The following is a 17,562-nucleotide window of genomic DNA, read 5'->3' as shown; positions in this document are numbered from 1 at the left end:
AAAGTTATCTAGATTGATTTTTTCACGATTAATAAAAGATATTCCCTCAAGACACAAAGCAGTAAGGGCCTTTAAAAATCATCCGTCCCTGATGGCTGGCAGGTCTCACAGCAAAGCGCAGCTGTTTTCTAAGCTTTTAAGTTGTCTACCAGCAATAAAGTTCTAGAGAATCTCTCTCTAGCAAATCCATTTCATCTTCTTCCTACTGCCTGAAGTCCAGGCCGCATCACATCCTCTACAAACATGAGAACACTCTGTCCCTAACTTACTCATCCTCCCAGCCCTGCAGCCCTGCCAGTCCTTCCAGAAGGCAGAGTGGCCTTTGTCAAATTCAGCAGACTCTCTCAGTCCCCTGGGGCAGCTGAAGCAGCCCAGGCCCACCCCACAGGAACTGAACACTGCATGGGAAGGGCCCAAGTGTTTGCATTTCTAACAAGCTCCCAAGAGATGCTAATGCTGCTGGTCAGGGAACCAGGCTTTGAGAACTACTGGCCTGTAGCATCAAGTCCCAGCAAAAGACCCCACTTTCATCATAATACTAGGACATAATTTGCCTTCTTCCATGTTCACATTTGTATCTATGGTACAAAATCAACAGTGGGTCAAACTGCAAGCTCTTTAACACTAATCAAGGTAGAGGTACCAACTGCACCAGTAGTCACAGATTGAAAAAAAAGAAAAAAAAAACAGCCTCACTTAAAAACATCTTTGATACGGCAGTAAAAATTATTAATTTTATTAAATATCAGCCCTTGAGTACATGGTTTTTAATACCCTTGTGTCCCAAAATAGTAGGTATACATAAAGTACTTCTGTGGACTACTGAAGCACCATGGTGGTCCCAGGAAAAAGCATGTGTTACACAGTTTAAGCTGCAAAATGAACTGCTTGCTTTTTTCATGGAATACCATGTGACATGGTTTGAATGTTTGGCCCCTCCAAATCCCATGCTGAAACGTAACCCCCAATGTTAGAGGTGGGGCCTGGTGGGAGGTGTTTGGATCATGGGGGCAGTCCCTCATGAATGTCTTAGTGCTGTCCTCTGATAGTGAGTGAACTCTCACAATACCTGGTTGTTTAAAAGAATGTAGCACCAGGAGTTCGAGACCAGACCGGCCAACATGGTGAAATCCTGTCTCTACTAAAAATACAAAAATTACCCAAGCATGGCCGGGCGCGGTGGCTCACGCTTGTAATCCCAGCATTTTGGGAGGCCGAGGCGGGCGAATCACGAGGTCAGGAGATCGAGACCACGGTGAAACCCCGTCTCTACCAAAAATACAAAAAACTAGCCGGGCGTGGTGGCGGGCGCCTGTAGTCCCAGCTACTCGGAGAGGCTGAGGCAGGAGAATGGCGTGAACCCGGGAGGCGAAGCTTGCAGTGAGCCCAGATTGCGCCACTGCACTCCAGCCTGGGCAACAGAGCGTGACTCCGTCTCAAAAAAAAAAAAAAAAAAAAAAATTACCCGAGCATGATGGTGGGCACCTGTAATCCCAACTACTCGGGAGGCTGAGGCAGAAGAATTGCTTGAAACTGGAAGGCAGAGGTTGCAGTGAGCCAAGATCGCACTACTGCACTCCAGCCTGGGTGAAAGAGAAAAACTGTCTCAAAAAAAAAAAAAAAGAGTGTAGCACCTCCCACCTCTCTTGCTGCTCCCACTCTAGCTATGTGACACGCTAGTTCCTTGTCACCTTCTGCCATGTTTGTAAGCTTCCTGAGGCCTCACCAGAAGCAGATGCCAGCACCATGCTTCCTGTAAAGCCTGCAGAGCCATGAGCCAATTAAAACAATTTTCTTTATAAATTACCCAGTCTCAGGTATTCCTTATAGTAATGCAAATGGGCTAATACCCCAAGTTTACTAAAAAGTATGAATGACAAATTATGGTTGTTCCAGCTGGGATATTTGACCGACATTTTCTTGAACATAAACAAAGTAAGCCTGCCACTTTAAGGAAAACAACTAACAGAATTTGTTGTTGAAAATAAAAACTGAGCTTTCAAGTTAAATTTAGACTTTTGCGAAAATCAGCACTCATCACTACGAGCTTGCGAGCTCCCCATGTAACTGGGGGTGATGTTAATAAATGTGAATTTTTTTATTTTTTATCCCATATTTCATTATATATCAATATTTGGAAGACTCACATACTTGGTAAACCAATATTTTCCAAATGACCAACAAAGATGATAGAAATTATACTTGAGTAAAAGATCCATTCAAGGTACAAGACTTTGGGAGGCCGAGGCAGGGGTATCACCAGAGGTTAGGAGTTCGAGACCAGGCTGGCCAACATGGTGAAACCCCATCTCTACTAAAAAATACAAAAATTAGCTGGGTGTGGTGGCGGGTGCCTGTAGTCCCAGCTACTCGGGAGGCTGAGGCAGGAGAATCAATTGAACCCAGGAGGCGGAGGTTGCAGTGAGCTGACATCACACCACCGCACTCTAGTCTGGGTGACAGTGAGACTCCGTCTCAAAAACAAAACAAAAAAAGTGCAAAGAAGACAAATGAATTTTAATGTAACCAAGGATGAAAAATTCACTGATATATTTCATTCAAATTCTATATTGCAACTAACCTTTGAGAAACTACCACTTGTTGAATTTTAGTGTGGTTATCAAAGAAAAATATCCATGATTATCTGAAGACTATTAAAATCCTCCTTTCTTTTCCAATTATATATGTGTGTGAGGCTGAATTTTCTTCACATACTTCAACAAAAACGACATATTGCAACAGATTAAATGTAGAAGCAAATATGCGAACCTAGCCATCTTTAAGTAAGCCAGACATTAGATATTGCTGCCAAAATATAAAACAATAAACTCTTATTATTAAATGTTTTAGTTTTAGGAAAAGCAGTTGTTTTCATAAAAATATATAACTTATTTAATGGGTTTATGTTTTTAATAAATTAGGGAATATTTTTTAATTTATCAGTTTTATTTTATTTTTTTGAGACACAGCCTCACTCTGTCGCCCAGGCTGGAATACAGTGGTGTGATCACAGCTCACTGCAGCCTCAACTTCCTGAGCTCAAAAAAATCCTCCCACCTCAGCCTCCTGAAGACCACAGGTGCACACCACCACATCCAGTTAACTTTTGTATTTTGTGTAGAGACAGGGTTTCGCCACGTTAGCCAGGCTGGTCTCGAACTCTGATGCTCAAGTGATCCACCCCTGCTCAGTCTCCCGAAGTAGCTGGGATTACAGGTGTCAGCTCAGCCGCTGCACCCAGTCAGGTTTAATTTCTAATATGGTAAATATCAACAGATAACCACAAAAACAAAAGTTCCTTTGGACCTTCAATAATTTTTATGAATATAAAGGAGCCCTGAAACAAAAAAGTTCAAAAATCACAGACATATACTAACTCTCTAAAATGTAAATCTATCTTTCCTTCTTTCTTTATTTTGAGAAGGGGTCTCACTCTCACCCAGACTGCAGTGCAGTGGTGCAATCTTGGCTCACTGCAACCTCCCTTGAACTAGGCTCAAGCAATCCTTCCACCTCAGCCTCTTGAGGAGCTGGGACTACAGGCGCACGCCGCCATGCCCGACTAACTTTTTGTATTTTTTGAAGAGACAGCGTTTCCCAATGTTGCCCAGGTTAGTCTCGAAAACTGGGCACAAGTGATCTGCCTGCCTCAGCCTCCCAAAGTACTGGGATTAAAGGCATGAGCTACAACGCCCAGCCAAATGTAAATCTTAAATAACTATTTTATTAAGGTATATAGGATAAATTTCCACAGTAAAAGCACAGTGTTCCATTTCATATATACTGTTAAGGTTTTTAACCAAACTTTAAAAATATCTTTAAAATCATAAAACGCCATATATGCTAGACAAATATGGCAGTTCTTTTTTAAATTCCACTTTATTATGATTCAAAATGCATAATGGATACAAAAATCTAACAGAAAAGAACAATCAAAGCATCCGAATTACTGAAAGGCTGGTGCCAATTTTATCAATACCATTAACAAAAATGAGTGGTGTTGGACATTTCACTTCCTTTCTTTCTGCCTTTTCTCATAAAGATGAGAAAACGAGAATGGTAACTAAACCGATTAAGTTTCCAAGGAATGATAAGAATATTGTCAAATCAACACTAGTAAGGGGGGTTGGTACAAAATGATTAAAAACCAACTATCAAATTGAAAGCAGAAAATTAAACAGATATTTGTATGCCAATGTTCATGGCAGCATGATTCACAGTAGCCAAAATTTGAAACCAACATAAATGACTTTTTTTTTTTTTTTTTTTTTTTTTTTTGAGACAGGGTTTCTCTCTGTCTTTCAAGCTGGAGTGCAGGGACGTGATCACAACTCACTGCAGCCTTCAACTCCTAGGCTCAAGCTATACTCCCACCTCAGCCTCCCAAATAGCTGGGACTACAGGTACATACCACCAGGCTAGCTAATTTTTTTTTTTTAATTTTTGGTACAGACAGGTCTTATTATATTGCCCAGGCTGGTCTGGAACTCCTGAGCTCAAGCAATCCTCCCACCTCAGCCTCCCAAAGGGCTGGAATTACAGGTGTGAGCCTCCACACCCAGCAACAACCCAAATGTCCACTGATGGATGAACGGGTAAACAAAATGTGATATATGTACACACACACACACACACACACGCAATGAAATACCATTCAGCCTTAAAAAGGAGAGTAATTCTGATACATGCTACCAAACGGATGAACTCTGAGGACATTATGCTAGGTGAAATAAGCCAGTCACAAAAAGACCAATACCTTATGACTCCAGTGATATGAGGGACCAAGAGTAGATAGTAGTAGGATTCATAGAAACGGTAAGTAGAAGGGTGAGTGCCAGGGGCTGAGGGGAGGGGAAATAAAGAGTTAGTGTTTAATGGGTATAGAGTTTTAGTTTTGTAAGACAGAAAAAGTTCTGGAGGCAAATGGTTGCAAAACAATGTGAATGTACTTTAATACCACTGAACTGTACATTTTAAAAATGGTAAAAATGGGCTGGGCACAGTGGCTCACATCCATAATCCCAACACATTGGGAGTCTGAGGCAGGAGGATGGCTTGAACCTAGGAGTTTCAGACCAGCATGGACAATATAGCAAGACCCTGTTATTACAAAAAATAAAAAAATCAGCCAGACATGGAAGTGCACACCTGTAGTCCCAGCTACTTCGAAGGCTGAGGTGGGAGGATTGCTTGAGCCCAGGAACTCAAGGCTGCAGTGGGCCATGATCACACCACTGTACTTCAGCTTGGGTGACAGAGTGAGACCCCATCTCAAAAAAAAAAAAAAGGTAAAATTGGTAAATTTAACGGTATATATATTTTCCCTCAATTTTAAAAATGAGATAAGTTGATTAAAAAGCAACTATTCATATAAAGTATTTCAATAACAGATTGAAAGTAAATATTATTCAGCTTGTCATTATGATGTTTTTTACCCTGAACACTGTAACACAGGCCCAAGGGCAATCCTGGGTGTCTTCATTAAGAATAAACAATGCTGACCTCCACAGACACTATTAGAAACAAACCTGTTTCTAATAATTACAGCTTATTTTCAGAATATTCCTGTATACCAGTACAAAACCCATACCTGCTTTTAGGATATTAGAATCTTAAACCAAAGAATACATGTGTCCAATTGAATTAATGACCTGCTAGGGTTCTAGATGCCAGTAATGAAACACATAAGATGCTTCCCACTCTAGCTTCCATACGATCCAGTTCTAATGGCAAAGAAGGTGCCCCAGAACTTGCTTGGAAAGTTCAACCTAGGGACAGGATGGTGTATCAGGTATGTTAGACACTCATACATTAATCAACCAATAAATCTTCATTAAACAGCTATTAATATTATTAATATTATACACAAGGCCCCTGTGCTGTGTTCTCTCCCTCTCTTGTCCCCAATTAGATATTCTACTTTCCAACTTATTTTCACTACCATTTATTTTGTGTTATCTGATTCCTATTTCCCACCAACACAGATAAAATTTACCATCGGGAGTGGAGAGGTAAAAAAGCATTTTTGGTTTGTTTTGTTTTTTAAATCGTTTGAATTAACGTTAGAGACTGGAGATAAATTAGGGAAGATATTTTCCACTTACACAATTTTAACAGAAATATATTCATTACAAGTTGTAAGAATGCAACCACTCTGGCAAATAGTTTGGTATTACTAGTATTACTGAAGATGTGAATACCCTGCAAATAGCATTCCCACTCCTGAGTGTGTGTACCAGACACACTCTCTGTGAGTGCTCAAGGGGAGGTAGATCTAAGGTATTCACATACAAAGTATTCACAGCATCAGGGTTTACATCAACTCCAAACTGAAAACAACACAGACCCTTACCAGTAGTTCTGCTTTTGCCCTTTGCCTTGTGATCTTTGTTGGACCCTTATCAGTTCTGCTTTTGCCCTTTGTCCTGTTCCCTCAGAAGCATGTGATCTTTATTAGACCCTTATTAGTAGTTATGCTTTTTACCCTTTGAAGCATGTGATCTTTGTACCTACTCCCTGTTCTTACAATCCCTCCCCTTTTGAAACCCTTAATAAAAACTTGCTGGTTGGAGGCTCAGGCAGGCATCACGGTCCTACTGACATGTGATGTCACGCCCGGCGGCCCAGCAGTAAAATTCCTCTCTTTATACTGCCTGTCTTTATTTCTCAGCCGGCTGACACTTATCTGAAAATAGAACCTACGTTGAAATTCCTGTTTCCATTCTGGCCGGTAAGTCAATTGCTCAATTACTTTTACTACCTAATATTGTTTTTAAACAAAGGAGATAAGACAAGCGGCCCTAGGATGGGCTCCAATGGTGAAAAAGCTGCTTATTGGATTAATAGAATTTCTGAACAACAGCCCACCTGCACCATACTCATTCAAGGAAAAAAGTTTAAGGGCCTAATAGATACTGGGTCTGATGTTTCTATTATTTCCTCTGATTTATGGCCTTCCTCTTGGCCTAAACATCTCACTAACATCAGACTAAAAGGGATTGGAAAAGCTGATAAAGTTCACCAGAGCACATTTATCTTGCATTGCACTGGCCCTGAGGGTCAAAAGGGTAAAATTCAGCCTTATATCATGCCAATCTCCACTAATATTTGGGGTAGAGATTTGCTGACACAATGGGGGGCTGAAATTAATATTCCACATAACTCTTACAGTGCTCCCAGTCAACATATAAGGGAAAACATGGGGTTTGTTCCCGGACTCAGTCTCGGTCCAAGACATGAAGGAATTACTAAACCTCTTCAAGTTACTGTAGAAGAGGCCTGGGTTAGGTCATCCTTTTCAAGGACAGCCACTGCTATGCCTCCCTACAATGAAAATCTGAAACACCTGTTTGAATTGAGCAGCAGCCGCTTCCGGAGGCTTCAACACAATTGGTTGCTAAACAGTTACAACTTAGAAATGTGAAAACTTCTCTCTCCCCCAGAAGTCTCCTGTGTTTCTAGTAAAAACGAAATCCAGCAAGTGGAGGATGGTAACTGATTTAAGGGCCATTAATGCTATAATTAAACCTATGGGAGCCGTCCAACCCGGCATGCCTGCCCCTGCTTTAATACCTAAGAACTGGTCTCTCATAGTTATTGATCTTAAAGACGATTTCTTTCATATTGCTTTACATAAATCGAATTGTGAAAAATTTGCTTTTACTGTACCATCTATCAATAATCAAGAGCCTGCAGCTCGTTATCAATGGAAAGTACTTCCTCAGGGAGTGCTGAATAGCCCTACCACCTGCCAGCTTTATGTTGGACAGGTGCTTTCACTAGTTTGAGCTCAATTTCCCCAGGCCTATATTCTTCATTATATTGATGATATATTAATTGCTGCCCTCACTGATAAAGAATTGACTGTTATCCATTTTTGAGCCATCGTGTTACAGAGGCTGGATTACACATCGCTCAGGATAAAATTCAACAGACCACTCCTGTTCAATATTTGGGAATGGTGTTCGATAAAGAATATATTCAACCTCAAAAGGTTCAGATTAGGAGAGATTCTTTTAAAACCTTAAATGATTTCCAAAAACTTTAAGGTAATATTAATTATTTAAGACCTACTTTAGGCATTTCAACATATGTGCCGTCTAACTTGTTTTCTACGCTGCGTGGAGATTCCAATCTCTGCAGTCCCAGGACTTTCACCCCTGAGGCTTCACTAGAACTGGAATTCATGGAGGAAAGAATCCAAACTGCCCAGCTGTCTAGGGTACAGCCATCTCAGCCTTTTCAGCTTCTGGTTTTCGCTTCATTGCACTCCCCTACTGGGCTAATAGTTCAACATAATGACTTAGCAGAGTGGTGTTTTCTTACTCATTCTGTGTCAAAAACTTTGTCTGTTTATCTGGACCAAATGGCCACCCTAATGGGACAAGCTCAGTGTAGAATACTTAAATTTTCCAGATTTGATCCAAATTCAATTGTGGTTCCTTTAAATCAACTCGAAGTTCAGGCCACTTTTCAACATTCCGTACTGTGGCGAATTCACTTGGCTGATTTTATCGGTGTTGTTAACAATCATTATCCAAAAAGACAAATTGTTTGATTTTATAAAAATGACTTCTTGGGTGGTCCCTCGACTGACCAAAGATCAGCCCATTCCTGAGGCCATCACAGTGTTCACTGATGGCTCCAGTAACGGAAATGCTGATTATGTGGGTCCTACAGACAAGCTTATTTCTACCCCTTATACCTCTGCTCAAAAGGCAGAGTTAATTGCTGTAATTATTGCCTTACAGGATTTCCCCAAGCCTTTAAATATTGTCTCTGATTCTGCTTATGTTGTACATGCCACTAAAAATATAGAAACCGCTACTATCAAACATATTGGTAATTCTGAATTGGCTTCTTTATTTTCAAGGTTACAACAGGCATTCGCCAATGCAGACACCCTTTCTATATTACACATATTAGATCTCATACCACTCTACTGGGACCCATGTCTGCTGGTAACGATAAGGTTGACCGGTCTCTTGCAATCCAAGAAGCTCAGGAGTTCCATAATCTCACTCATATCAATGCTGCTGGATTAAAAGATAAATTTGCTCTCACCTGGAAGGAGGCAAAGCTTATTGTCCACCACTGCCCTCAGTGCCAAGTTTTTGTACTTCCAAATCAGGAACCTGGCATTAATCCCAGAGGCCTAACTCCTAATGATTTATGGCAAATGGACGTGACTCATGTTAGCTCCTTTGGCAGACTTTCACATGTACATGTTTCTGTAGACACCTTTTCAGGTTTTATTTGGGCTACTTGCCAAACAGGGGAAGGCACGGCCAATATTAAAAGATATCTGTATTCTTGCTTTGCAGTTATGGGGCTTCCATATCAAATAAAGACAGACAACGCCTCTGGATATGTTAGTAAGGCTTTTGATTTATTTATGCAACAATGGGGAATTTCCCATATTACCAGAATCCCTTACAATCATCAGGGACAAGCTGTGGCGGAATGTGCCAACTGCACTTTAAAAACTCAATTGTCCAAACAGTCTGAGCAAACAAAAGCATAATTTAACCACTCCCCACTCCCAGTTACATTTAGCATTGTTTACCTTAAACTTTCTAAATGTTCCTAAAGACATACTCTGCAGCTGAACAGGCAAAAAATTCTCCCTAAATGAAGGCAAGCCAGTGTTATGGAAAAACTCCCAGACAAATACCTGGGAACCTGGAACAATTATAACATGGGGAAGAGGGTATGCTTGTGTTTCACCAGGAGATCATCAATCTCGTCTGGGTGCCCACTAGGAGACTTATACTTCGTGTGAATACTGACAATAAAAACCACAGGGAAGGGACGTGCGCATCAGAGACTGCCCTCATACCTGGTGAGATCTGTGCCGACTCCTCAGAAACTGGCACGCCAAATTAAAATGGGTGTGGTTCAATCCTCCCTAATGGCAACAGAGATCCCTCTAACTAATCCCACTTCTCCTAATTCCCTTTCTTTTTCTCCTTACGAACCTAAAAATCTCACCATTTCTATTAGCCTGAAAATAACAACCCCTTGTTCTTCTCTTCCTCCTTTAGCACTGGATCTCGCTTATAGCAGGTTTTATTTAATAATTCTCCCCCTTATACTTTCTGTCTCACCAGTTTCCCCTCAAACTGATTTACCTGCTACACAAAATTATTCTTATTAGGCTTATGTGCCTTTTCCCCCACTTATTCAGCCTCTCACCTGGATGGATGCTCCTGCGGAAATCTATGCTAACGATACCGTATGTGGATGCCTGGAGCTACAGATGAACATTGCCCCACTCAACCAGTAGAAGAAAGCACTGCATTTAATGTTACTATGGGTTATAAATACCCTCCTCTGTGCTTCGGACATGCACCTGGTTGTATCCATCTAGAACCTCAAGTCTGGGCTGCTTACCTTCTGGAGAGATCAGCCACAAGGGAATGGGGACATTTGGTCTCTGGCCTCTCCCTTTCTCCTTTAAGACAAATGAAAGGGGGAGTAATAGGAGATACCCCATACCTTCAATATAAACCTGTAGGAAAACCATGTCCTAAAATTTTTGAGGGCCCATCTAAAACTTTAATTTGGGAAGACTGTGTTAACTCACATGCAGTAGTATTAAAAAATGACTCATATGGTTTAGTAATAGACTGGGCACCAAAGGGCTATTTAAAAATCAATTGCTCCTCTGGCAGAAGGGAATGCCTGGAGGCTTATTTTTTTTTTTTTTTTTTTTTTGAGACGGAGTCTTGCTCTGTCGCCCAGGCTGGAGTGCAGTGGCGCAATCTCGGCTCACTGCAAGCTCCGCCTCCCGGGTTCATGCCATTCTCCTGCCTCAGCCTCTCCGAGTAGCTGGGACTACAGGCGCCTGCCACCATGCCCGACTAATTTTTTGTATTTTTTAGTAGAGACGGGGTTTCACCGTGGTCTCAATCTCCTGACCTCGTGATCCGCCCGCCTCGGCCTCCCAAAGTGCTGGGATTACAAGCGTCAGCCACCGCGCCTGGCCGGAGGCTTCTTATTTTATTTCCTATTGGGAGGACGAAGATGATCATCCTACTTTGCATAGGAGGTTCAGCTTGTTCTTTGCCTTAAAATGGGAAGGGCATTATCCCCCACCCTGACCGAGGCCTCGTATGATACTCCCCATTCTGAGCCCAGAACACCCAGAACTTTGGAAATTGGCTATTGTCATATCCAGACTGCGAGTATGGGAAGGGGAAATTTTTCTGTCTGTTGTCCCCACTGCTGCCCCTCGCATCCGTGATTCTGAACCCCATGATAAATCCCCTTTGAACCTTTTCCCTCTTTTTGATGCTGATCCTCCTTTATGGGACTCCAATTGGCATTATGATAATTCTTCTTGACCTAGGTATGCTCCTCTACCTCTTCGGCATCCCCGGGCACCTTGGATTGCTTCTTTACGGGGGAGAACACTGGGCGTTGCCACTGCTGCTCCTCTCCCTCAGTAGCAACGTAGATTCAAACATTCTGCTTTGTTTACCTCCAACCTGACTATTCCTATACAGAGTTGTGTTAAGCCTCCTTACATGCTGTTAGTGGGAAATATCAAAATTTGGACGAACAATCAAACTGTCCAATGCATTGTCATTTATACACTTGTGTTAACTCCCGTTTTGACTCCAGGAAAAGTGTAATGTTGGTTCAAGATCAAGAAGGAATCTGGATACCGTGTGCGCCAGACCAGTCAGAGAATCCTGTGTCAAAACTGAGAGAATGAACAAGCCTTCATCACCATGGCACATTTATATAAAAAGAAAGGGAGAGATGTTGCGGGAAGTCAGGGACCCCGAACGGAGGGACTGGCTGGAGCTGTGGCAGAGGAACGTAAATTGTGAAGATTTCATTTTAATATGGACATTTATCAGTTCCCAAATAACACTTTTATAATTTCTTATGCCTGTCTTTAATCTCCTAATCCTGTTATCTTCGTAAGCTGAGGATGTACATCACCTCAGGACCACTGTGATAATTGTGTTCACTGTACAAACTGATCGTAAAACGTGTGTTTGAACAATATGAAATCAGTGCACCTTCAAAAAGAACAGAATAACAGCAATTTTTAGGGAACAAGGGAAGACAGCCATAAGGTCTGACTGCCTGCGGGGTCAGGCAGAATACAGCCATATTTTTCTTCTTGCAGAGAGCCTATAAACGGACGTGCAAGTAGGAGAAGTATCGCTAAATTCTTTTCCTAGCAAGGAATATTAAATATTAAGACCCTAGGAAAAGAATTGCATTCCTAGGGGGAGGTCTATAAACGGCCGCTCTGGGAATGTCTGTCTTATGTGGTTGAGATAAGGACTGAGATACGCCCTGGTCTCCTGCAGTACCCTCAGGCTTACTAGAGTGGGGGAAAAACCCCGCCCTGGTAAATTTGTGGTCAGACCAGTTCTCTGCTCTCAAACCATTTTCTGTTAAGATGTTTATCAAGACAATACGTGCACCGCTGAACATAGAACCTTATCAGTAGTTCTGCTTTTGCCCTTTGCCTTGTGAACTTATTGGACCCTTATCTGTTGCGGGAGGTCAGGCACCCCGAACGGAGGGACCAGCTGGAGCCACAGCAGAGGAACATAAATTATGAAGATTTCATGGACATATATCAGTTCCCAAAATTAATACTTTTATAATTTCTTAAGCCTGTCTTTACTGCAATCTCTGAACATAAATTGTGAAGATTTCATGGACATTTATCACTTCCCTAATAATACTCTTATAACTTCTTACGCCTGTCTTACTTTAATCTTTTAATCCTGTTATCTTCATAAGCTGAGGATGTACATCACCTCGGGACCCTGTGATGATTGTGTTAACTGTACAAACTGATTGTAAAACATGTGTGTTTGAACAATATGAAATCAGTGCACCTTCAAAAAGAACAGAATAACAGTGATTTTTAGGGAACAAGGGGGACAGCCATAAGGTCTGACTGCCTGTGGGGTCAGGCAGAATAAAGCCATATTTTTCTTCTTGCAGAGAGCCTATAAACGGACATGCAAGTAGGAGAGGTATCGCTAAATTCTTTTCCTAGCAAGGAATATTAAATATTAAGACCCTAGGAAAAGAATTGCATTCCTAGGGGGAGGTCTATAAACGGCCGCTCTGGGAATGTCTGTCTTATGCGGTTGAGATAAGGACTGAGATACGCCCTGGTCTCCTGCAGTACCCTCAGGCTTACTACAGTGGGGGAAAACTCCACCCTGGTAAATTTGTGGTCAGACCAGTTCTCTGCTCTCAAACCCTGTTTTCTGTTGTTTAAGATGTTTATCAAGATAATATGTGCACTGCTGAACATAGACCCTTATCAGGAGTTTCTGATTTTGCCTTGTCCTGTTTCCTCAGAAGCATGTCATCTTTGCTCTGCTTTTTTGCCCCTTAAAGCATGTGATCTTTTCCCAATTCATACACTCCCTCCCCTTTTGAAATCCCTAATAAAAACTTGCTGGTTTTGTGGCTTGGGGGCATCACGGACCTACCAATATGTGATGTCACCCCTGGCAGCCCAGCTGTAAAATTCCTCTCTTTGTACTCTTTCTCTTTATTTCTCAGACTGGCCGACACTTAGGGAAAATAAAAGAACCTACGTTGAAATATTGGGGGTGGGATCCCCCAATACTTATCAGTAGTTCTGCTTTTGCCCTTTGTCCTGTTCCCTCAGAAGCATGTGATCTTTGTACCTACTCCCTGTTCTTACACCCCCTTCCCTTTTGAAACCCTTAATAAAAACTTGCTGGTTTGAGGCTCAGGCGGGCATCACGGTCCTACCAATATGTGATGTCACCTCTGGCAGCCCAGCTGTAAAATTCCTCTCCTTATACTGCCTCTCTTTATTTCTCAGCCGGCTGACACTTATGGAAAATAGAAAGAATCTAAGTTGAAATATATTGGGGGTGGGTTCCCCCAATACGGGAGGATTGCTTGAGCCCAGAAAATCGAGGCTGCAGTAAGCCATGAGGAAAAGGGAAGAGAAAAAGGAATGGGAAGGGAAAGGGAAAGGAAAGAAAGGAGAAAATAAGAAAAGGAAAGGAAAAAGAGAAAAAAGGAAGGAAAAGGAAGGGGAAGGAAGGATCTTATGAAAGAATACCTATAATATGAATCAATTATATGAAGTTCAGAAACAAGCCAAACTAATTTTATCAGTTAATACAGAATATATTGGTGGTACGACTAAAAATTAAAAAGAAAAAATATTACAAAAAGCAGCGTGTTGCTTATTTGGGGGGTGGTTATAGTGAGCCAGGAGAGGCACACAAAGGTGTGTTGCTTGTGTGCTGGCCATATTTCTTTTTTTTTTTTTTTGAGACGGAGTCTCATTCTGTTGCCCAGGCTGGAGTGCAGTGGTGCAATCTTGGTTCACTGCAAGCTCTGCCTCCCGGGTTCATGCCATTTTCCTGCATCAGCCTCCCAAGTAGTTGGGACTCCAAGCATCCACCACCAAGCCCGGCTAACTTTTTTGTATTTTTTAGTAGAGATGGAGTTTCACTGTGTTAGCCGGCATGGTCTCGATCTCCTGACCTCGTGATCTGCCCACCTCAGCCTCCCAAAGTGCTGGGATTACAGGCGTGAGCCACCATGCCCGGCCAATGCTGGCCATATTTCTTTACCTGGGTGGTAGTTATGGGGTATTCACTTTATTCTTTACTACATATATACACTTTATTCTTTACAACATATGCTTCTTTATGTATATCTCACAGCAAGCAAGTTTTTTTAATTTGAGAATTTTTTAACTTGAGAAACCTGATATAAACAGGTTTAACAAGCTGTGAACTACATTAGGCATCAGTCCTGGGGGACTTTTAGAAAAATTAGTAAGGAAGTTTTTTTTTAATTATTGTATCCAACTGTAACGGGTACTCTCCCAATCTAGAAAATTCCAATAAAGCATAAAGATGCTATTTTACTTCTCAAGCTAAGGTGTCTACAAAGAAAATGCACATTAACAGTAATGAATGGATATAAAATTTCAGAACAAAGTCCTATTTCTTTCTAAAGGATAACAATGTAAGACAGTGGTTAAACAGAAAAGTAGATTTGGAAAAAAATATACACGTGTCAGATGAACACAAAACAAGAAAAAAATATATAGTAGAAAATTTTCAATAAAATATGCAAACACGCTAACGTTTCAGCTTTTGACTACAGGTTTGCTTGGGGGTTCAGGAAAAGAAAGAGAGGAAGCCAGGCAAGGTGGCTCATGCCTGTAATCCCAGCACTTTGGGAGGCCAAGGCAGACAGATCACTTGAGCCCAGGACCTGGGCAACATAGCGAAACCCAGTCTCACAAAAATTAGCCAGGCATGGTGGCATATGACTGTAGTCCCGGCTACTCAGGAGGCTGGGGTAGGAGGATGGCTTGAGCTTGGGAAGTGGAGGTTGCAGTAAGCTGAGATCACGCCACTGTGCTCCAGGCCTGGGCAACAAGAGCCAGACCCTGTCTCAAAAAAAGAAGAAAGAAGAAAAAAGAGGAAGAAGGAAGAGGAAGAAGGGAGAAGGAGGAGAAAGCGAAGGAAGTAGAGGAGGAGGAGGAGGAGGAGAATTTCCTGTTTTATGATTTGAATCAAACACATCCCAGTTTCTCCTCCTGGGAGGCTGACTCTGCTACCTTAGGGACCCATGTAGAGTGTGGACACAGGACGTCCTCACAGCTCTACTACCTAGAACAGGGATCCTGTGCTTTCTGTCCCTTTTCCTCCTCTCCACACCCAGGCCTCCCTTCGTTGCCCTTCTGTCCACAGATGGCAGCAGGTGCTGAACTCTGCATTTCTTTTTAAATAAAGTAACTATGACAACCTGCTTTTTTTTTTTTTTTAAGATGGAGTCTTGCTCTGTCGCCCAGGCTGGAGTGCAGTGGCACGATCTCGGCTCACTGCAATCTCTGCCTCCCAGGTTCACGTGATTCTCCTGCCTCAGCCTCCCAAATAGCTGGACTACAGGTGCCCACCACCACGCCCAGCTAATGTTTGTATTTTTAGTAGAGACAGGGTTTCACCATGTTGTCCAGGCTGGTCTCAAACTCTTGACCTCAGGTGATCCACCCGCCTCAGTCTTCCAAAGTGCTGGGATTACAGGAGTGAACCACTGCGCCTGGCCCAATGACCTGCTTCTAATTAGAATCACTCCTTTCCTTTCAGAATTTTCCAGAACCTACAAATACTCACTGAGCATGAGGCAGTTTTGTTTCCTAATTAGTTTTAATGCCTGCCTCAAGGCCGGTTCAAATTTGCACTCAGAGCCTACCTTTGAAGGCTGGAACACTCTCAGTAGCCACTTGTTATGTGGCTATTGACAAACGCAGGGAAACACATACATCCAGAAGAAACTAACATCCCTGCAAAGGTAATAGGATTTAACAATGATTTTATATATTTATTGTGTTATCATTTTCTACCTCTAATTCTCAAAACGTGCTAGTGAGATAAATAATGTATGACTAGGATTATTCAAAAGATGTGTTTCTACAACTGTGGTAGTCTCAAATCATTTTCCCATTGACTTCCATTGTTAACTTACAGAGGTGAAATCTATAGAATTCTGTCTTATTCAGAACACAACCATCTCCTTCAGGTGTGACACACATAAGCGCTGAGCACATAAGCAGACTCATATAGCAAGGGTCTTTCTGCCTGTGGTAGAGGTATTTTTTCATTTAATTAATTATCCCTACCTAAATCATATACTCATAAACAGAGGCTATGTTTTACTCCAATTTTTATGCCACCTGCAATTCCCACCAGTACCCCTGCACTGAATTAAGTGTTCAATAAGGTGCTGAGCATGGCACATTGCCTCAGTTTAAGGAAGTGGGAAACAATAAACATGAACTGAATGAGTTTCTCTGTATGAACCCCAGGTCAACACCAGCCACTTGGAAGCCCAAGGCTGTGGGCATTTCAGCCCTGTAAGCAAAAGCCACAAGGGCCAGGGGTCCACTGCCAAGTTCAGAGAATCACAAACAGGTGTATTTTCAAGGAAAGCTACTCCCTGTTTACTTTATATGGCTGATTTCAACAGCCAATTCTGAGAATATGAACATCTAATTATCTGTACAGAGAGAGGATGGAATGCAGCTTGCAGACAAACCGCTTGATTAGTAGTTTAAAAGAAAGTGGGAGTTAGCTACCTCTTAGAGTGAATCTACACCTGATACTCAGATATTAAAATACTGTGGTACCATACTGGGGCTCACCAGTATCAAAAGTCAGGTGCCTTCATTAAAAAGGGGGGCATTTTATTTATCAAAGCAACAAAGTCTGAAAGAAGTAATAGCCTGTGTCACATGTCACACAGGGTACACAGAAATGAGAGAGTAATTTGGTGATATAATTCAAAAAGACTTAAAATGCTGCAAAACCTTTTGATTCATCAATTCCACTTCTGGAAGTTTATCGTAAGGAAATAATCTTACACTGTGCAAAGACTTGGCTATAAGGATTTCTTATAGCGCTTGTATAAGGGAAAAATATGAGATAATCAGTATGTCCAAACAGGATACTGGTTGAATAAACATTGATAAAGACATAAAACAGAATACTATAAAACCACTAATAATTATATGGT

General features: G+C 41.7%; 1 protein-coding gene across 7 annotated transcripts in view; it reads right to left on the bottom strand.

The window, feature by feature from the left end:
- Positions 1-17,562, bottom strand: part of TULP4 (TUB like protein 4) — a 293,022-nt gene that overhangs the window by 218,187 nt on the left and 57,273 nt on the right. Inside the window, exons 1-2 of one of the 7 annotated variants that reach the window (XM_030809908.1) lie at positions 10,393-10,422; positions 4,757-4,841 (exon numbers count right to left, since the gene is read on the bottom strand). The exons of 3 other annotated variants lie outside the window; for them this stretch is intronic. The gene's annotated coding sequence lies outside the window, so the exon portion shown is untranslated. Of the gene's footprint in view, positions 1-4,756; positions 4,842-5,148; positions 5,165-5,590; positions 6,224-10,392; positions 10,423-17,562 lie in introns of those variants that run through there. 3 more of the 7 variants (XM_030809909.1, XM_030809905.1, XM_030809910.1) reach the window with 3 other exon arrangements.

The sequence above is a fragment of the Nomascus leucogenys genome, chromosome 3 (genome assembly GCF_006542625.1).
Source record: "Nomascus leucogenys isolate Asia chromosome 3, Asia_NLE_v1, whole genome shotgun sequence".
Classification (NCBI taxonomy): Eukaryota; Metazoa; Chordata; class Mammalia; order Primates; family Hylobatidae; genus Nomascus; species Nomascus leucogenys.
Note: the sequence above shows the minus strand (reverse complement) of the source record. Positions and strands in the feature narration are given on the sequence as shown.